This window comes from Salmo salar, chromosome ssa09, assembly GCF_905237065.1.
Source record: "Salmo salar chromosome ssa09, Ssal_v3.1, whole genome shotgun sequence".
NCBI lineage: Eukaryota > Metazoa > Chordata > Actinopteri > Salmoniformes > Salmonidae > Salmo > Salmo salar.
In genome coordinates this window covers 36,827,150-36,849,984 of record NC_059450.1, presented here as the reverse complement: position 1 = coordinate 36,849,984, position 22,835 = coordinate 36,827,150, and the positions used below count along the sequence as shown (strand labels likewise).

Sequence of the window (22,835 nt, the reverse complement as noted above, 5' to 3'; positions counted from 1 at the left end):
AACTATGTTCGATGTTAGCTAGCTAGTTAACGTTACGCTATAACTAGCAATGCAAATGGCTTTGAGATATGAAAAATATTACTATACAGATCATACACATAACGTTAGCTAGCGTGCCAGCCAGCCAGCTAACTTTAGCTAGCTAGCTAACAGTACACTTTAACTTGCAGTGAAAACGACTTTCTGACAAAATTAGAAACGTCTAATATCTGAAAATGTAGCTAGCTAGACTCTCTTATCCATATACATGGATGAACGCTTCTCCCTCTCTGTCACGGATGCCATAGTTGCCCTTAGTTTCGAGATGTAATCCGGAGACAGTTGTTTTTACAACAGCCTTTGTGTCTTTTCGACTCCCTCCGAATAATCCAACGCCTACATTTTCTCCATCTCATTAGCTATCATACTCTGCTTCCACCGGGCATTCCACTGATTTCATAATTCGGTCCTCCAGAAAGTGGAGAGTGGAGAGCATTAGCAACATTATCACAGTTCTTCATGATACCTTTCAAAAAAGCTGCGTTAGAAAGGATTACCTACACATACTGAGCAGCTCATGTTATAAACAGAAGCATGCTACATGGTAGACCAATCCGAACTCATCTATCAGCATGTCCAGCCTATCCATTATCTCAGCCAATCATGGCTAGCGGGAAGGTTCCTAACTTTTTATGTTGCTAAACCAACTAGGCTCGTAATTTAACCTCTATGGGCTAGGTGGGACGCTTGCGTCCTGTGGCGCGATTTTCAAAACCTTAAAAATCCTATTACTTCAATTTCTCAAACATATGACTATTTTACAGCTATTTAAAGACAAGACTCTCGTTAATCTAACCACACTGTCCGATTTCAAAAAGGCTTTACAACGGAAGCAAAACATTAGATTATGTCAGCAGAGTACCAAGCCAGAAATAATCAGACACCCATTTTTCAAGCCAGCATATAATGTCACCAAAACCCAGAAGACAGCTAAATGCAGCACTCACCTTTGATGATCTTCATCAGATGACAACCCTAGGACATTATGTTATACAATACATGCATGTTTTGTTCAATCAAGTTCATATTTATATCAAAAACCAGCTTTTTACATTAGCATGTGACGTTCAGAACTAGCATACCCCCGCAAACTTCCGGGGAATTCGCTAACATTTTACTAAATTACTCACGATAAACGTTCACAAAAAGCATAACAATTATTTTAAGAATTATAGATACAGAACTCCTCTATGCACTCGATATGTCCGATTTTAAAATAGCTTTTTGGTGAAAGCACATTTTGCAATATTCTAAGTACATAGCCCAGGCATCACGGGCTCGCTATTTAGACACCCGGCAAGTTTAGCACTCACCATAATCATATTTACTATTATAAAAGTTTGATTACCTTTTGTTGTCTTCGTCAGAATGCACACCCAGGACTGCTACTTCAATAACAAATGTTGGTTTGGTCCAAAATAATCCATCGTTATATCCGAATAGCGGCGTTTTGTTCGATGCGTTCCAGACACTATCCGAAATGGTAAAGAAGTGTCGCGCGCATGGCGCAATTCGTGACAATAAAATTCTAAATATTCCATTACCGTACTTCGAAGCATGTCAACCGCTGTTTAAAATCAATTTTTACGCCATTTTTCTCGTAGAAAAGCGATAATATTCCGACAGGGAATCTCCTTTTCGGCAAACAGAGGAAAAAATCACAAAGGCGGGGGCGGTCGGGTCACGCGCATAAGCCCAGAGTCCCTTGATCGGCCACTTGAGAAAGGCGATAATGTGTTTCAGCCTGGGGCTGGAATGACGACATTCTGTTTTTTCCCGGGCTCTGAGCGCCTATGGACGACGTGGGAAGTGTCACGTTAGAGCAGAGATCCTTAGTAAAAGATAGAGATGGTTCAAGTTCAAGAAATGGTCAGACAGGCCACTTCCTGTAAAGGAATCTCTCAGGTTTTGACCTGCCATTTGAGTTCTGTTATACTCACAGACACCATTCAAACAGTTTTAGAAACTTTAGGGTGTTTTCTATCCATATGTAATAAGTATATGCATATTCTAGTTACTGGGTAGGAGTGGTAACCAGATTAAATCGGGTATGTTTTTTATCCAGCCGTGTCAATACTCCCCCCTAGCCCTAACAGGTTAACAATTGTTTTCATATTTATAGATGGCATACAAGTTTGTTATTAAGGCACATGAAAGTTCACATGTTCCCAAAGTCATTTCTGCCAACAACAAAAAACAATTTTGATTAAAAAAAAAACATTTTTACATTCAAATCCCTCTCCTGTGAAGTAGTGACGTGCGACATATGCCTAGTTTCCTGAAATTAGTTATTTGTAATTATGTTCCGGCCCCCTGAACATCTGCGTCTTAATCTAGTTGACCCCTGGTTTAGGGTGTCAGGTAAGATGGAGGTGATATAGTCATTATCTAGCACTTCATAATTACAGAAGTGTGTGCTATGGGACGATTGTCATTTAGTTAAGTTACTTTTGCTTTCTTGGGCGGAGGTCATAGTTAGTCTGTTTGTACACGTCCACGTTCCCAGTCACCTTGCCTTGGTTAAATGCGGTGGTTCACACTTTCAGTTTTGCATGAATGCTGCCATCTATCCCCGGTTTTTGGTTTGAATAAGCTTTAATTGTCACAGTAGGCACATCATCCCCGATGCACTTCCTGATGAACCCAGTCACAGAGTCAGTGTATACATCAATTCTATTCCCAGAGGCGACCCGGAATGTGTGTGTGTGTGTGTGTGTGTGTGTGTGTGTGTGTGTGTGTGTGTGTGTGTGTGTGTGTGTGTGTGTGTGTGTGTGTGTGTGTGTGTGTGTGCGCCAGTGCACTGAGTGCAGCAGACTCATGGTTAGGCCAGTGGCGCAGGAACAAGGCATTTCTCCACTAAGAGGATTCCTCAGGATATGACTGGTTTGGCCTGATTGGATTTCACCAACCACTAATTCATAACCTGAGTCTGCCACTTACAGCACAGTACCCTACTACACAGTACATTCACTGTCTGCTCTCCCTACACGTCGCTGTACTGGGAAGTCCCAGTTTGATAACAGAATTGAGCACTCTTTATTACATTTTACCAGCACTGATTCATAACCTGAAACTCCCACTTAAAACACACCACTAGCACATTAGCCTACTACACACACTCTGTCTGCAGTACTGTTGCCCTCTATACATGCCTGCTCTAATATGAGTCTGTGGTGGAAAGTCCCATACTCCCAGTTTGACAACATAGCAGAATTTAGTACTTTTTGCTGCACTTAAACATAATTGTGTTGAGTGTAGAGAATGTGTCCATCATCCATCCCACATATCCCCAGCTGACTGGACTGTGGTGATTGTGTGCTGCAGGCTGCAGAGTGCTGGGTCAGAGCTCTGGAGCTGGCCAGCTGCAGTTGACTGGGTCTGCCTACCCCCCTGCCTGCCCCTCACATCGCTCTCTGATGGCTGTGGCTCTCAGAGCTCTCAGCAAAGAGACAGGGATCCAGCAGAGAGGAGACAAGGGTCAGAGCCCACAGGAAGTACAGGCAGTTCCTCAGTTAACCCAGCTCTAGCCTCCAGCCTCTATGTCTATAGTCTCTAGCCTCATCAGAGAGGAGGACTGCAGGAATCAGAGTAGACCACAGGAAGCTCAGGTAGCTCCAGCCTCTTACATTAATCATCTCAGGTGTCCACACAGTCTAAGTTTCTCTCATTTGTTCGTGTGTCCATGTGTCCTGTATTTGACTGCAGCTGTAGTACCACAATAATTTCCCCAAGGGGATAATAAAGCACAGTGTATGATTCAATCAATCTCGGTTTTTGGTTTTCTGTGTGACTGTTGTCCCGCTGGCATGTGCCTTAGCTGAGCTGGCATGCAGCCAGGCCCTGGCACTGCTGGGGGCTGGAGGCTGGGGCTGCCACCATCACGTTTGCTAGCAAAGAGATTTGCCTCTTGCTAATTAACAGTAAGTAAGCTAATTGTTTCACCCCACTGTTAGACAATATGATTAGCTAGCCAGCTAAAGTGGTTTACAGTTAGTTAGCAATCACTCTTAGCCTATTTGGTCTTTTGTGACACGTCTTCCATGCATCTTCACTTTCACATGTGTAATACAGTAGCTTTCCACAAATTCCCAAGTTTTCCAGAAATCCTGGTTGGAAGATTTCCGAAGTTATAATAAGCAGGAAATTCGTAATCCTCCAACCAGGATCTCTGGAAAACCCAGTCCAGTAACATGGTATGAGATGGATGGAGTAGGTTAGACAGCAGATGGTTCCCTTTGGATGGCTGCAAAAGTTCATAGTGCAGAAGTGAGAGAAGGAGTACTTCTTGTGCCTTATCCATCAATAACAGGTTACATGCTTGGTTGCAATATATTACAGGATCTATCTGTTGGCCAGGTCTTCTTCGTAAAATAAGTATCCACACCTCAATGGGACTTCCTGGATATGTAAAAGTATAATACAATCTGTGGTGACTGACTGACTGGCTAACTTATGGACTAGTTGACTGGTTGACTGACTGTCTCTGGCTTCAGTCTGACCAGGGGCACTACTGCTGTAATTAGAGCTACTGAGTGGAACACCATGTATAGAACCACATTTTGTCATTATCACTGCTGTGACTGCTGTTTTACTGCACTAGAGACATTTTGGTCAAACCACTACAAATGTCTTGAATTTTTATGTCATTGAAATCACCACATTGTAACCGGGGAATCATTTTAGCCAATCCAGTTCTATAAACCAATTTGTCTCTCTCTCTCTCTCAATTAAGTTCAATTCAATTTAAGGGCTTTATTGGCATGGGAAACGTATGCTAACATTGCCAAAGCAAGTGAACTAGATAATAAACAAAAGTGAAATAAACAATACAAATGAACAGTAAACATTACACTCACAAAAGTTCCAAAAGAATAAAGCCATTTCAAATGTCATATTATGTGCAAATAGTTAACCCTTTCACACATACCATCACATGGGTGTGATCGTTCTACAGTGGTCCCTGAAGCATACGATCACACCCGTGTGATTAGAACGCTTATTTAGAATGCTTTGGTTTTTTTAAAAACATGTTAGAAAATGTTAGAAAACTTGTTAGAAAAACTTGTTAGAAAATAATTTGAAATTGACAAGTTGAAAACAGCCTGGAAGTAAAAACAGGCTGCGTGCCTTGGTTTGAGGGCAGCGCGGATTAAATGTACTGTTGCGTAAAAATCACATTCTGGAATGGAGAGAACGTTCTAACATCACGTGCATAAAAAAACTCACGCTGGGGCGACCGTTAGAGATATTTGGAACTCACGCATGAAAGGGTTAAAGTACAAAAGGGAAAATAAATAAACATAAATATAGGTTGTATTTACAATGGTGTTTGTTCTTCACTGGTTGCCCTTTTCTTGTGGCAACAGGTCACAAATCTTGCTGCTGTGATGGCACATTGTGGTATTTCACCCAATAGATATGGGAGTTTATCAAAATTGGGTTTGTTTTCAAATTCTTTGTGGGTCTGTGTCATCTGAGGGAAATATGTGTCTCTAAAATGGTCATATATTTGGCAGGAGGTTAGGGAAAGTGGAATACCTAGTCAGTTGTCCAACTGAACGTATTCAACTGAAATGTGTCTTCCGCATTTAACCCAACCCCTCAGAATCAGAGAGGTGCGGGGGGGGGGGGCTGCACCTCTTTGGGCTAGGCACACCTCGACAACATCCGGTGAAATTGCAGAGCGCGAAATTCAAAATACAAAAATCGTAATATTAAACATTCATGAAAATACAAGTGTCTTACATCATTTAAAAGATTAACTTCTTGTTAATCCAGACGCTTTGTCAGATTTCAAAAAAGCTTTACGGCGAAAGCATACCATGTGATTATCTGAGGACAGCGCCCTGCACACAAAAGCATTAAAAGCATCAAAAAAGTATGTTTAGTTGGCACGCTTGATTCAGTAATCCACCTGTTCCCCTTGTTCAAAATGCATACAAAGGAAAAGTTACCAATAAACTTTGTCCAAACAAGTCAAAACGTTTCTAATCAATCCTCAGGTACCCTAATATGTAAATAAACGATAACATTTAAGACGGAGAATAGTGTGTTCAATACTGGAGATAAATAACGAAGTGCGCACCCTGATCCACGCGCGCCACAAGACTACAGTCAAAATGAGAGCCACCTAGAAAAACTACAAATCCTAGCTAATTAAAAAAAAAAAAAAAACAGGCCTGAAACCCATAGACAGCCATTTCAATGGGTGGTGACCTCAAAAACAAATTCTGGATGGATTCTCCTCGGGTTTTTGCCTGCCATATCAGTTCTGTTATACTCACAGACATTTTGTTAACAGTTTTGGAAACTTCAGAGTATTTTCTATCCAATACTACCCATTAGGTGCGTACTCTAGCTTCTGGGCCTGAGTAACAGGCAGTTTACTTTGGGCACCTCAGTCATCCGAACTTCCGAATACTGCCCCCTATCCCTAAGAAGTTAATTGACATCCACGTCTTCGGCGCCCAGGGAACAGTGGGTTAACTGCCTTGCTCAGGGGCAGAACGACAGATTTTTACCTTGTCAGCTCAGGGATTCGATCCAGCAGCCTTTCGGGTCCTGGCCCAACGCTCTAACCACTAGGCTACCTGTTAGGAACTGCAGCTCAGTTTCCACCTCATTTTCTGGGCAGTGTGCACATAGGCTGCCTTCTCTTTAGAGCCAGGTCTGCCTACGGCGGCCTTTCTCAATAGCAAGGCTATGCTCACTAATTCTGTACATAGTCAAAGCTTTCTTTAAGTTGGGTCAGTCACAGTGGTCAGGTATTCTGCCACTGTGTACTCTGTTTAGGGCCAAATAGCATTCTAGTTTGCTCAGTTTTTTTGTTAAATATTTCCAATATATAAAGTAATTATCTTTTTGTTTTCTCATGATTTGGTTGGGTCTGATTGTGTTGCTGTCCTGGGGCTCTGTTTGTGAACAGTTCTGTCACACAACACAATGCCACAGATGTCTCTGTCATACGATGATCTGTTTCACCTGTCCTTGTGCTTGTCTCCACCCCCTCCAGGTGTCACCCATCGTCCCCATTATCCCCTGGGTATTTAAACCTGTGTTTTCTGTCTGTCTGTGCCAGTTCGGCTTGTATGTTCCAAGTCAACCAGCGTGCTCCTGCCCTTTCTATTCTCTTTTGCTAGTCCTCCCGGTTTTGACCCTTGCCTGTTTTCTGGACTCTGTACCCACCTGCCTGACCATTCTGCCTGCCCTAACCTCGAGCCTGCCTGTCACACTGCACCTCCTGGACTCTGGTCGTGGACAGGCAAAAGGTCAAAACCAGTTCATTCTCTTACCTAGCCCTTTTGGATTTAATAAATATCAAAGGCTCAAACCATCTGCCTCCCATGTCTGCATCTGAGTCTCGCCTTGAGCCCTTATAGTACAAACTGGCCATGACAGACCCAGCAGACTTGGACCAGCTCCGCCATGCTATCTCCCTGCAGGGAGCCACCATTGGGAGGCATGCTGGACCTACTGCTGGACCTTTTGGAAGGGCTTCGTACCCTGACGGAATGCCACCACCAAGGGTTCAAGGCTATCATGGAGCGAATCAGTGAGTTTGCTCATAGGCAGCCTGCCACCTCTGAGACCTCCCAAGCTCCCAACCACCCCGTAACCTGTCTACTGTCAGTGGTGGGTTTGTATAGCCTACTCCGGCTCCCCGAGAACCCCGCTTACCTTCTCTGGAGCAATATTCTGGGGATCCTGGAACCTGCCGGGGTCTTCTTTCTCAATGCCCCCTTATTTTTGAGCTGCAGCCATCTTTGTTCACTCTCGCCTGGTCGAAGATAGCGTATATTATTACGCTAACGTCAGGAAGGGAGCTCTCCTGGGCTACGGCAGTTTGGGCGCAACAATCCGCCATTTGTCGTCATCTGGAAGATTTCATGGCAAAGGTGAGAAAATGTTAGATTCTCCGGTATCCAGGAGAGAGGCAGCCCAAAAACGTATTGGGTTTACTCCCGTAGTGTGGCAAACTGCGCAGTAGATTTTCACACGTTGACCGCCCAGAGTGCCGGGAAGCCAGAGTCCCTATTCGATACCTTCCTTCACGGACTCTCAGAGGAAATAAAAGACGAGCTAGCAGCTCGAGTGATACCGCTGGGCCTTGATTCCCTTATCGCCCTTACTCTTAGGATTGATGGGCGTCTACGGGAACGTAGGAGTGAGAGAAGGTCTGGTCTTGGGCACACTCGTTCATCCGCTGCTGCTCGTTCATCTCCAAAGGAATCCGGAAGTCCCCAAAGGCTGTATTTCCGAGAAGACCCGAAGCTTCCCTGAGATGGCCTCCTCAGGGATTAAGTCAATGCTCGACTTTCTCTGCCATCCCCGCAGAGTACCATGACCTCCTGGAGGTCTTCAGCAAGGCACAAGCTACTTCTCTTCCCCCGCATCATCCCTACGATTGTGCCATTGACCTTCTCCCAGGCACCACATCGGCTAAATTCCCTATCCGGCCTGGAGACTCTCTGGCTGCTGGAGGCATCCGTCCTTCTGCATCCCCTGCCGGCGCAGGGTTTTCTTTGTGGAAAAGAAGGACAAGACCCTGCGTCCATGCATTGACTACCGGGGCCTTAATGACATAACGATCAAGAATCGTTACCCCTTACCACTCCTCTCCTTGGCTTTTGAACCTCTCCAGGTGGCTACCATCTTCTCCAAGCTGGACCTTCGGAATGCCTACCACCTGGTCCGGATACTCGAAGGGGACGAGTGGAAGACAGCCTTCAACACTGCCAGTGTACATTATGAGTACCTGGTTATGCCTTTTGGACTCCCCAACGCCCCAGCGGTCTTCCAGGCCCTGGTAAACAATGTACTCCGGGACATGTTAAGCCGTTTTGTGTTTGTCTACCTCGACGACATCCTGTTTTTTCCCCCCGTTCTGCCCAAGAATACGTTCGACAAGTCCTTCAGTGCCTCCCGGAGAACCAGTTATTTGTGAAAGCAGAGAAATGCGAGTTCTACCCTCTCCTTTCTGGGATATGTCATCACTGAAGGAAATGTCCAGATGAACCCGGAAAAAGTGAAAGCATTAGTGGATTGGCCCCAACCTACGTCCAGGGTGCAGCTTCAACATTTCCTGGGGTTTGCCAATTTCTACCGGCGTTTCAATCGAGGCTACAGCACCCTGGCGGCCCCCCTCTCGGCACTCACCTCTCCCAAGGTACCGTTCACATGGTCCCCAGCGGTTGACAGAGCCTTTGTAGACCTGAAGTGTCGGTTCACTATGGCCCCCTGACCCGTCCCGTCAGTTTGTGGTTGAGGTCGATGCTTCGGACGTTGGAGTGGGGGCTATCCTGTCCCAGCGATCCGTCCAGGACTAAAAGATCCATCCCTGTGCCTTCCTGTCCCATTGTCTCAACTCTGCAGAAAGAAACTACGATGTGAGTAAACGAGAACTCCTGGTGGTCAGATGGCACTGGAGGTGTGGAGACACTGGCTGGAGGGAGCAGAACATTCGTTTTTGGTTTGGACCGACCTCAAGAATTTGAATATCTCTACACAGCCAAGCACCTTAACTCCAGGCAGGCCCGCTGGGCTTTGTTATTCACCAGGTTCAATTTCACCATTTCCTTTCGCCCAGGTTCCAAGAATGTTAAACCTGACACCCTCTCTTGCCTGTACAGTCCCGCTGCCACATCCTCTGACTCCGAGACCATCCTCCCTACCTCATGCCTTGTGGCTGCTGTGGGCTGGGGTATTGAGACCCTGGTCCACAAGGCACACCGTTCCCAGCCTGCCCCTGGAGGGGGCCCGGCTAACCGGTTGTTCAGTCCGGGTCCTGGAATGAGCTCATTCCTCCAGGCTTACCGGTCATCCGGGTTCCCGTCGAACTGTGGCCTTCCTCCGACAACGTTTCTGGTGGCCCACAATGGTTCCTGACACATCTGTCTTCGTCGCCACATGCACCGTTTGTGCTCAGAATAAGACTCCGCGGCAAACCTGTTCCGGCCTCCTTCAGCCACTAACTGTCCCTCATCGTCCCTGGTCCCATAAATCCCTGGACTTTGTCACTGGGCTCCCGCCGTCTGATGGCAACAACGTCATTCTGACAGTAGTGGATCGGTTTTCCAAGACCGCCCATTTCATCCCTCTCCCCAAACTACCCTCTGCCAAAGAGAAGGCCCAGCTCATGGTGAGCACGTCTTCAGGATCCACGGACTCCCGGTGGACATGGTCTCTGATCCGGGTCCTGAGTTCTCATCTCAGTTCTGGAAGGCGTTCTGCACCATTATTGGGTCATCGGCCAGCCTGTCCTCCGGATTCGATCTCCAATCCAACGGCCAGTCGGAGCGGGAAAAACCAAGACCTGGAAACAACCTTAAGATGCCTCGTCTCGACCAACCCCACTACCTGGAGCCAACAAATGGTTTGGGTGGAGTATCCCCGGAACACTCTTCCCTGTTCAGCCATGGGACTCTCCCCTTTCGAGTGCTCCATGGGGTATCAGCATCCACTCTTCCCAAAACAAGAGCAGGAAGTCAACATACCCTTGGCTCAGATGTTCGTCCGCCGCTGTCAAGGTACCTGAAAAAGAGCCCGGGCGGTGCTCCTCAAGAACAACTCCAGGTATCGTCAACAAGCGGATCACCGCTGGACTCCAGCTCCTCACTATTGCATTGGGCATAGGGTATGGCTATCCACACGGGACCTGCCCCTTCGGGTGGAGTCCCGCAAACTTTCCCCCCGTTTCATTGGCCCTTTCCTTAGTTCCACTGCCGTTCGTCTTTTGTTACCCCGTGCTCTCCGTATTCACCCTACGTTCCATGTGTCTAGGATTAAGCCCGTGTCTCACAGCCATTTGTCTTCTGTTTCCAGGCCTGCTCCGTGTCATCGATGGCCATTCAGCGTACACTGTGAGACGCCTCCTGAGTGTTCGACCACGGGGCAGGCCAACCAGCAACTGGTTGACTGGGAGGGTTATGGCCCGGAGGAGAGGTGCTGGGTCCCCGCTAGAGACATCCTGGACCCAGCCCTCATCGCCAACTTCCACCGCTGGCACCCCGGTCAAGGTATGCGCCCGAGGAGGATGCCAGGTGGCGCCCCGGTGGGGGGGGGGGGGGGTACTGTCACACCCTGATCTGTTTCACCTGTCCTTGTGCTTGTCTCCACGCCCTCCAGGTGTCACCCATCTTCCGCATTATCCCCTGGGTATTTAAACCTGTTTTTTTCTGTCTGTGCCAGTTCGTCTTGTATGTTCCAAGTCAACCAGCGTGTTTTTCCCGTGCTCCTGCCTTTTCTATTCTCTTATGCTAGTCCTCCCGGTTTTGACCCTTGCCTGTTTTCTGGACTCTGTACCCGCCTGCCTGACCATTCTGCCTGCCCTGACCTCAAGCCTGCCTGCCACACTGTACCTCCTTCACTCTGAACTGGTTTTGACCTTTTGCCTGTCCACAACCATTCTCTTGTCTAATATCAAAGACTCAAACCATCTGCCTCCCGTGTCTGCATCTGGGTCTCGCCTTGTGCCCTCATAGGCTCAAGTTTTTAGGGAGCGTGCAATTGGAATGCTGACTCCAGGAATGTCCACCAGAGCTGTTGCCAGAGTATTTAATGTTAATTTCTCTACCATAAGCCGACTCCAATGTTTTAGAGAATTTGGCAGTCCAACCGGCCTCACAACCGCAGACCACGTGTAACCACACCAGCCCAGGACCGCCACATCAAATTGTATTTGTCACATGCCTACTTTCTTACAAGCCCTTAAACAACAATGCAGTTTAAAGAAAATAAGAGTTGAGAAAATATTGATTAAATAAACAAAAGTTAAAAAAAGTAACACAATAAAATATAATAACAAGGCTACGTACAGGGGGTACCGGTACCGAGTCAATGTGCAGGTTAGTCGAGGTAAGTGAGGTAATATGTACATGTAGGTAGGGGTAAAGTGACTATGCATAGAAAATTAACAGTGAGCACTGTAGCAGCTGTGTAAAGAAAAGCAGAGAGAACAGTCTGGATGGCTGGAATCATTGAGATTTTTTTAGGCCTTCCTCTGACACCGCCTAGTATAGAGGTCCTGGATGGCAGGAAGCTTGGCCCCAGTGATGTACTGGGCCGTACGCACTACCCTCTGTAGCGCCTTACGGTCCGAGCAGTGATGCAACTGGTCAGGATGCTCTCAATAGTGCAGCTTTAGAACTTTTTGAGTATCTGGGGACCCATTGCAAATCTTTTCAGTCTCCTGAGGGGGAATATGCATTGTCCTGCCCTCTTCATGACTGTCTTGGTATGTTTGGACCATGATACATCTGGCTTCTTCACCGGCGGGATCGTCTGAGACCAGCCGCCCAGACAGCTGATAAAACAGGAGTATTTCTGTCTGTAATAAAGTCCTTTTGTGGGGAAAACTCATTCTGATTGGCTGTGCCTGGCTCCCCAGTGGGTGGGCCTATGCTCTCCCAGCTCCACCCATAATTCATTTATTTCAATTGATTGATTTCCTTATATGAACTGTAACTCAGTAAAATCGTTGAAATTGTTGCATGTTGCGTTTATATTTTTGTTCAGTATATTTATAAACTGAGTATACTAAAAATTAGGCACTCCTCTAATATTGAGTTGCATTCCCCCTTTTGCCCTCAGAACAGCCTCAATTCGTCAGGGCATGGACTCTACAATGTGTCAAATGCGATCCACAGGGATTCTGGCCCATGTTGCCTCCAATTCTTCCCACAGTTATGTCAAATTGGCTGGATATCCTTTGGGTGGTGGACCATTCTTAATACACATGGGAAACTGTTTAGTGTGAAAAACCCAGCAGCATTGCAGTTCTTGAGACAAATGGTGCGCCTGGCACCTACAACCATACCCCGTTCAAATCTTTTGTCTTTCCCATTCACCCTCTGAATGGCACACATACAGAATCCATGTCTCAATTGTCTCAAGGCTTAAAAATCCTTCTTCAACCTGTCTTCTCCCCTTCATCTACACTGATTGAAGTGGATTTAACAAGTGACATCAATAAGGGATCATAGCTTTCACCTGGATTCACCTGGTCAATATGTCATGGAAAGAGCAGGTGTTCTTAAAGTATACTCAGTGTATATCTCTCAATCACAACAGTGAGGCTGTGCTAAAGAGATGTATTTACTGCAAATGACGTTTCCAGTAGTGCCAGTCTGGAGCCATGCTTCAGGAGGTAAATGGATTGTTGTTCTCGTCAGTACTGCAGGGTATGTTTACCATCAGTGAAAAATAAAAAATAAAGTAATTTAGCAGACGCTCTTATCCAGAACAACTTAGGGTTAAGTGCCTTGCTCAAGGGCACATCAACAAATGTTCCACCTAGTCAGGTCTGGGATTCAAACCAGTGACCTTTCATTTACTGGCCCAACAGTCTTTAACACTCTCAACATTTCATCTTCAGTAGTCTGTTTAAGATGGTCGAGGCCAGGCTTGTTGTGGTGGTGGTTGAGGCTAATGAAAAGAAGGTAGTAAAGAATGGAGAAGGGATGATGAGGGAGGTGTAGAACCTGGTGAACTTTACCCACTCTCAGACTCTGTGTGGGCTTGGTGGAGCAATGTGATCTTCTCTGGGGCCCTGCACTGCGCAACAGGATCCTGCTGTTTACCTAATGCACAGATAGATACGAGACAGGGGTTATAGTGATGACTCACCGTCAGACCTACAGCAATCTGATGTTGACATTACATTCAGTTTTCATAGATATTCATTTATGCAAAATGTGGTAAAACTATTTGCAAAGGAAAATGAAAACAAGCATTTGTTAGTTCAGGTAATCCTTCCCTGTTTGAGTCTGTTTTCTTCTTTTTGGTGCCTAGTGATGAATATGACCCTAAGTAAAGACATGAGCGTAGCAGCAGGACCAATCGCTAATGCAAATCAGTAGAAAGCATCATCATTATCAACACATGACATGTTGCATATGGAAACACAGCCAGTGGATGAACCAGTACAGTAACAACACTATAACAAGATATGGACATCACATTACAACATAGTTTTTTCTTAAGAAACCTGTGATGTTTGTCAAATTTCTGGTTTATAGTTAAAGCTGCTATGGTAACATTAGAGGGACTGGGCGCTGCTAGGGTGTTTGCGGTCATTGCCAAGTGATATGGTGGCCTACTGAAGCACACCAGCGAGGTAAGGCAGTTGAACTGAGAAAGCATGAGGAGGAAGAGGAGGACTGAGGGAGGGAGGATTTGGAGGAGGAAGTGGAGGTGGAGGGGAAGAGAAGCAGCAGGAGGAGGAAGAGGAGCAGGAGGAAGAGGAGAAGCAGCAGCAGGAGGAAGAGGAGGAGAGTGGCTCTGTGAGGCTTTTGTCAATTAGGCTTTGATATGTGTGTTTTTCAGCATTTGCAGCTGAGTGGGAGAGTGATTTGCACAGCTGATTGTTTTTATCAGAGCCCTCCATTGAGAGGGCTGGGTGTAGTGAGCGATATGCATTTTAATGGATTTTAATACATGGAAATTACATTTCAGGGTTGTAGTGGAGAGAAGTGTCCTTGGGCTTTAACTGTCTGTCTGTCTGTCTGTCTGCTGTCTGTCTGTCTGTCTGTCTGTCTGTCTGTCTGTCTGTCTGTCTGTCTGTCTGTCTGTCTGTCTGTCTGTCTGTCTGTCTGTCTGTCTGTCTGTCTGTCTGTCTGTCTGTCTGTCTGTCTGTCTGTCTGTCTGTGTCGCGCTCTGACGTAGGAGAGCGTTTTTTTCTCTTTTTAGTTAGGTCAGGGTGTGATAGGGGGTGGGCATTCTAGGTTTTTCTTTTCTATATTTTGGCCGGGTATGGTTTCCAATCAGAGGCAGCTGTCTATCGTTGTCTCTGATTGGAAGCCATACTTAGGCAGCCTTTTTCCCTTGGTTTGTGTGGGTAGTTGTTTTCTGTTTTGTTAGATTAACCTGACAGAACTGTCGGCTGTCATTTTTCTTTATTTGTATTCAGTGTTCATTTTCATTAAAATTTACGATGAGCACTCAACACGCTGCGCCTTGGTCCCCTTCATATGACGCCCGTTACAGTCTGTCTGTCTGTCTGTCTGTCTGTCTGTCTGTCTGTCTGTCTGTCTGTCTGTCTGTCTGTCTGTCTGTCTGTCTTATGCCAGGAAGGGAGGGGACTGCTGTGCTGTTAGAAGAAATGGTGCTTTGGCCAGCGAACCAGCTTTTAAGAGACAAGCCTATCCGTGACAATTATTAGACACACATTTAAAGATCTACATTACAGTTCTGTGACCATGGAAATAATCTTGTTCAGTAGCATGAGACCCTAGTACTGTACCCTTGTATACCCTTGTGAGAAGCATGGATGCTGTACTTAGCTATTGTATTTTCTATGCCTGCTGCCACCAAATTGTTATCTAGTCAGATGCATTCCTTGTTACAGGAGCAGACATAGTTGTGCAAAGGCGCGTACACTGTTCCAAAAGGGTTAATCGGCTGTCCCCATAGGAGAACCCTTTTTGTTTCCGGGTAGAGCCCTTTTGGGTACCATGTAGAATCCCGTGTAGAAAGGGTTCCACCTGGGCCTCCTGGTCAGTGGTCTAAGGCACTGCATCACAGTGCTAGCTGTGCCACTAGAGATTCTGGGTTCGAGTCCAGGCTCTGTCGCCGCCGGCCGCGACCGGGAGACCCATGGGGCGGTGCACAATTGTCCCAGTGTCAACCGGGTTAGGGGAGGGTTTGGCTGGCAGGGATGTCCTTGTCCCATTGCGCACTAGCGACTCCTGTGGTGGGCCGGGCGCAGTGCACACTGTCGGCAGGTGTACAGTGTTTCCTCCGACACATTGGTGTGGCTGGCTTCCGGGTTAAGGTGGCACTGCGTCAAGAAGCAGTTGGGTTGGGTTTCGGAGGATGCATGCATGCCTCTCGACCTTCGCCTCTCCCGAGTCCCTTACGGGAGTTGCAGTGATGAGACAAGACTGTAACTACCAATTGGGGAGAAAAGGGGGTTAAAAAAAGGGTTCTCCTATGGGGACAGTGGAAAAAACATTTAAGGTTCGAGATAATGTCCACACAGCATTGCTTATTTTCATGTGGAGTCAGAGGTGCTGTTTATTTAGAATGAATCACCTTGTTTCTTCTCCCCCCAGACTGCCTACATACTCTGTATTGGTTTCCAGAGAGAGAGAGCGAGGATAGAGAGAGCGAGGATAGAGAGAGCGAGAGAGCGAGAGAGAGAGAGAAGCCCAGTAATTGGGTGCCATGTTCCTTTCATCTGCATTCCTTGTCCTGTTTACCATAGTTACACTGCCCACCCCCCCGTACACCCCGAGTACAGGCAGTGAACAGCCTTCCCCCCTTCATACACACACACACACACACACACACACACACACACACACACACACACAACTACGCCAAGTTCACACACTCACACAAATACGCCAAGTTCACACACTCACACACAACTATGCCAAGTTCAAATATAATTCATAAAAGTCAATAAACAGTCCTCTGTACTCTCACCGTACTGTCGTCTCACGTCTGCTGGAAGTGTGTGTGTGTGTATGTGTGTGCGGCTTGCGCCTGCCTTCTGCCTGCATTCGCCTATTTATTTATTCTGAAAAATGGAAATTCTTTTCCTCATGAAAACTTTTCCATTTCACAGTGTTGCCCTCGGCACTGGATCAGATTGTCATCAGATCCTCCTGGTGTTGCTACTACTCCACCATTTATCGCTCGCTCTCTTTCCCTCTGTTTGTTGTCCTCTCCTCAGTCCTTGTTTTTGGGCTATTAAATCATGTCTGTCCTTCAACGGTTAAGTTGTGTTGACTAGAGCCATGTTATAAATGTATTGTTGTTGGTATCTGCTATACAGTGCTATGACTTATAGCTTCTCTTACATTTCTGTTAGCAGTAGTAGTTGTTGTTTTAGGTTGTCTCCCTCAGACTGTGTAGAGTTCTAGCTAGCTTGGTCATGTTAGTAGAGGGTTAGAGAGTGGAGGGGTCGACTGAGAGTTTAAATCCTCCATCACTTCTCGAAAGCTACAGAGTGAACCCCTCCATGAAACAGAGAGTGAGACAGAGAGAGAGAGGGAAATAGAGCGAGAGAGAGAGAAAGAAGAGAGACTATCTCAGAAAGTTGGAGGCTGAGAGATGAGAAAGAGGGAAAGAGAAAGCGAGAGTAAGAAGCAGATAAAGTGGGGAGAAACAGATAGAGAGGGGAGCTAGAGATAGTGGTGTCTCCTGGCACAGCGGGCAGCGTACTGATGAGTTGTGGATGGCACCGTGGAGACATGGTGTGGCCATGGGGGATTGTTCTGTGATCGTCTATCCTGGCACACACACACCCACACACAGAACACTGGCATACACACACACACACACACACACACACACACACACACACACACACACACACACACACACACACACACACACACACACACACACACACACACACACACACATCCTTATATTCTTACAGTTTTTTTAAAATTGTTAACAAGCATCGGTCAATACTGAAGCCACTTTTTCAAAACTCTTCACAGTCTGCATTACCAACATGCATCTTGGCCAAACAGTTCATCTCACCTCCAAAACTCACTCAGACCACCAAAACACTTCATACATGTCTCAAAATAAGCTCGTTCGACCATAATACTAGCAACAATTCTCACTCAGAAGGCATACATTGTCACTCATAACACATTGACCTAAAAAACACTAAAACAGGGAGCATTACATAAATTATGAACTTTTCTCTTTGAATGTTTGACATTTTTTTTAACATAAATCAGTATTTCATTGTAGAATAAGAATAACACCTTTTTACTTTATTGACTGTACTAAAGTATATGTAACAAGAATGAATCAGAAATGCATCAATTTGCTTCAATAGCCTTTATTTTTTTCTATATCTTTGCATATAGTAATTTACTTGTGAAAAATAAAAAGTTGAAACAAAAAACAAATTCCTGAAATTCCAAGGCTGCAATAATGATTACAAAAAAAACATTGACAACATGTATAGTATAATCACTCATACTGTACAGTACTGTGAGGGTTCTAGTTCTCCCTCTCTCCTGCATTTGGCCACAAGTTCTCATCAACATCATATCTTATGTCTTCTCTGGCGATGCGTCTTGGAAAGTATCTTCTGGTATGTCTAATCCAATCCTGGCAGTCTTCAGGAGAAGTGTCTCCACACCCCGCATTCATGGCATCCGGTACGGACATCTGGTCATGTGGATGATGGTCTTAAACCTTCCACCTCCACGCAGGGAAAACTAGTCTATGGGGTTTAGGAAGGGGGAGTATGGAGGCAGGAATAGTACTGACATCCTGGGATGTGCAGGAAACCAGTCTGTGACTGCAGCAGAGTGGTGGAATGCCACATTATCCCACACAACAATGAAGGTAAGGGAGTTTCTTGCCCCTCTCTCCTGCGCTGGCACAAGTCGATTATGCAGGTCCTCCAGAAAAGAAATGAGCCTCTCTGTATTGTAGGGGCCAATGAGTGGTTTGTGTAACAGCAAACCATCACTGGACAGTTGTCACGTCCTGACCAATATTTAGGTATTATTTCTATTATATTTGGTCAGGACGTGGCAGAGGTATATTTGTTTTGTATTATGGGGTTTTGTGTGTGGTGTAGTGGGGTGTATTAGTTTGGTATAGGTTCTAGGTTTGTTTTTCTATGTGTAGTTTTGGGTGCTGGACTCTCAATTGGAGGCAGGTGTTTCTAGTTGCCTCTGATTGGGAGTCCCATAAGTAGGTGTGTGTTTGTTTGGTTTTCGTGGGTAGTTGTTTTTGCACTGCGTGTTGTGTGCCTGCAAAACTGTTCCTGTCGTGTATATTGTTTTCCAGTGGATGCGTTACTCTTTTTTTGAATTAAAACATGAGCATCCATATTCCCGCTGCAGTTTGGTCTATTCAACACGGCTCTTTTTGTGACAACAGTGCTGCACAAATTGTGATGTTAGCTCCTCTCTGGCCTGGGACATCCACGGTTACTCTCTGTCCAACCACATTTCTTCCCCTGCGGCGTGTTTTTGCCAGGTTGAATCCAGCTTCATCCACAAAGATGGATGAATGTATGTAGTTTGCCTGACTTCCATCTCCATTGCGCTCTAAAATACATTAAATCCACAGTTTTACAGTACTTTACATTATGCATAGCTGTGTATGTACATTTACATTACATTTAAGTCATTTAGCAGACGCTCTTATCCAGAGCGACTTACAAAATGGTGCATTCACCTTATGATATCCAGTGGAACAACCACTTTACAATCTGAACGCTGCAGATTTGGTTGCACCCTTAAACCGTTCTCTCTCAAAGAGAGACCATGGTTTACAACATGGTCAATAATTGTGACCCTTATCTCATCAGAGACCACCGCTCTTGGTCTTCCTCTCCTTTATCCTCCACACATTCTCCCTCTCCCTGCCACTCTTCTTTCCCAACCAACCTGTCTTCCTTTGTGGAGCTCAAATGTACTGTATAGAAGGCATATGTAACTCCTGCTCCCTTAACACAGTTAAGTGTACAACAGGTTATTTTTAGTGTATTATTATGTGAGCATATACACTACATGACCAAAAGTATGTGGACACCTGCTTGTCGAATGTCTCATTCCAAAATCATGGGCATTAATATGGAGTTGGTCCCCTCTTTGCTGCTATAACAGCCTCCACTCTTCTTGGAAGACTTTCCACTAGATGTTGGAACATTGCTGCAGGGACTTGCTTCCATTCAGCCACAAGAGCATTAGTGAGGTTGGGCACTGATGTTGGGCGATTAGGCCTGGCATGCAGTCGGTGTTCCAATTCATCCCAAAGGTGTTCGATTGGGTTGAGGTCAGTGCTCTGTGCAGGCCAGTCAAGTTGTTCCACACCGATCTCGACAAACCATTTCTTTATGGACCTCGCTTTGTGCACAGGGGCATTGTCATGCTCAAACAGGAAAGGGCCTTCCCCAAACTGTTGCCACAAAATTGAAAGCACAGAATCGTCTAGAATGTCATTATATGCTGTAGCATTAAGATTTCCCTTCACTGGAACTATGGGGCCTAGCCCGAACCATGAAAAACAGCCCCAGACCCTTATTCCTCCTCCACCAAACTTTACAGTTGGCTCTATGCATTTGGGCAGGTAGCGTTCTCCTGGCATCCGCCAAACCCAGATTCGTCCTTCGGACTGCCAGATGGTAATGCGTAATTCATCACTCCAGAGAATGTGTTTCCACTGCTCAAGAGTCCTATAGCGGCGAGCTTTACACCACTCCAGCCAACGCTTGGCAGTGAGTGTTGCAAGCAATCTGACAATCTTTACACGCTACGAGCTTCAGCACTCGGCGGTCCCGTTCTGTGAGCGTGTGTGGCCTACCAGTTCGCGGCTGAGCCATTGTTGCTCCTAGACATTTGGCCAGGGCTTACATTTGGCCAGGGCAGCTCTTGCTTTAGCAGGGCAGAAATTTTATGAACTGACTTGTTGGAAAGGTGGCATCCTATGACGGTGCTACATTGAAAGTCACCGAGCTTTTCAGTAAGGCCATTCTACTGCCAATGTTTTTCTATAGAGATAGCATGGCTGTGTGCTCGATTTTATACACCTGTCAGCAATGGGTGTGGCTGAAATAGTAAAACCCACAAATTTGAAGGGGTGTCCACATACTTTTGAATATATAGTGTATGTTCAGTAAGTTCTTATCCCCATAGTAAAAGGCCAGTGTGCATCAGAGGACTAATTCCTTTTTAGTGTATTTTTAGCGCTCTTTCTCATCCTCCTCTCCCATCTCTCATCCTCTTCTCCCATCTCTCATCCTCTTCTTTCATCTTTCATCCTACTCTCTCATCTCTCATCCTCCTCTCCCATCTCTCATCTCTCACCCTCCTCTCTTATTTCTCATCATCCTCTCCCATCTCTCATCCTCCTCTCCCATCTCTCATCCTCCTCTCCCATCTCTCATCCTCCTCTCTCATCTCTCTACATGTTATTCAGTCCCAAGGGCATAGCTGTCCTCAAACCACGAGTGTTGCCGTTTTTAAATTAGGGAGTGCTTTATCTCAATGAATTACAAGTGGCTGGAAGTCCTATTTAAATGAGGCCATCGCTTTACACACATTTTACATAGTTGACTGGAGTTGACAGTAAAGTTAAACATTTTCTTTCTGTGGTGAACTGTGAATGTACCTCCTATGTGTGTTAAAAGAAGCTGCTGTAAATTACAGTGGGTTGACAAGTGTGTGCGTGTGCGTGTGCGTGTGTGTGTGTGTGTGTGTGTGTGTGTGTGTGTGTGTGTGTGTGTGTGTGTGTGTGTGCATGCATTAGTAGGTGCATGTGTGTAACATCTATAATGTGTGTATGTTCTCAATCTCTGACAAACTGTTTTTGAGCAGCCTTCCTTTACAGCAGAATTCCTCTTTCCTGTTTTCTGTGTTGTATCCCAAAGGCTCTGAAAACACACCCACTGTATGAAGACCCACACGTCTATTATCATACTGAATGAGGATTCCTGATGACTCTCCTTTCTGGTGGTACTCATCTTCCTGGCCTCAGGGGACACAGAGCTCTGCTCTCCTTTCTGGTGGTACTCATCCTCCTGGCCTCAGGGGACACAGAGCTCTGCTCTCCTTTCTGGTGGTACTCATCCTCCTGGCCTCAGGGGACACAGAGCTCTGCTCTCCTTTCTGGTGGTACTCATCTTCCTGGCCTCAGGGGACACAGAGCTCTGCTCTCCTTTCTGGTGGTACTCATCCTCCTGGCCTCAGGGGACACAGAGCTCTGCTTATCATTCCCTTTACTTTACAAGAAGATGGAAATATTTATGCAGTTTTAAAAAAGCCAGTTCTCCGCTTAGTATTGTTTTCCATGCATTATAGGGTTTATTCTCAGTTATGCCGTTCTCCTTAGCTCCAGCTTGTGTCATCAGGTTGGGTTGGGGTTGGGGTGGGGTTGGTGTTGGGGTTGGGTTGGGGATGTTTTGGGGATGGGTTTGGTTGGGGTTAGGTTGGGGAGAAAGACAACAGAGAGTGTTGATTGGAGGTGAAAGTGTGTGAGTGTGAAAGATGGACAGGCGCAATGTTTATGTGTGCAGGCTTAGCTAAATACATTGTTTATGTGTGCAGACTTAGCTAAATACATTGTTTATGTGTGCAGACTTAGCTAAATACATTGTTTATGTGTGCAGACTTAGATAAATACATTGTTTGTGTGTGCAGGCTTAGCTAAATGCATTGTTTATGTGTGCAGACTTAGCTAAATACATTGTTTATGTGTGCAGACTTAGCTAAATACATTGTTTATGTGTGTAGACTTAGATAAATACATTGTTTATGTGTGTAGACTTACAGTGGGGGGAAAAAGTATTTGATCCCCTGCTGATTTTGTACGTTTGTCCACTGACAAAGAAAGGACCAGTCTATAATTTTAATGGAAGGTTTATTTGAACAGTGAGAGACAGAATAACAACAAAAATATCCAGAAAAACGCATGTCAAAAATGTTCTAAATTGATTTGCATTTTAATGAGGGAAATAAGTATTTGACCCCCTCTCAATCAGAAAGATTTCTGGCTCCCAGGTGTCTTTTATACAGGTAACGAGCTGAGATTAGGAGCACACTCTTAAAGGGAGTGCTCCTAACCGCAGCTTGTTACCTGTAAAAAAGACACCTGTCCACAGAAGCAATCAATCAATCAGATTCCAAACTCTCCACCATGGCCAAGACCAAAGAGCTCTCCAAGGATGTCAGGGACAAGATTGTAGACCTACACAAGGCTGGAATGGGCTACAAGACCATCGCCAAGCAGCTTCGTGAGAAGGTGACAACATTTGGTGTGATTATTCGCAAATGGAAGAAACACAAAAGAACTGTCAATATCCCTAGGCCTGG

General features: G+C 45.7%; 1 protein-coding gene across 1 annotated transcript in view; it reads left to right on the top strand.

Annotated features, from left to right (window-relative positions):
* Positions 1-22,835, top strand: part of fut8a (fucosyltransferase 8a (alpha (1,6) fucosyltransferase)) — a 191,706-nt gene that overhangs the window by 20,601 nt on the left and 148,270 nt on the right. The window contains 1 exon segment of the mRNA XM_045723619.1: positions 10,861-11,054. The gene's annotated coding sequence lies outside the window, so the exon portion shown is untranslated.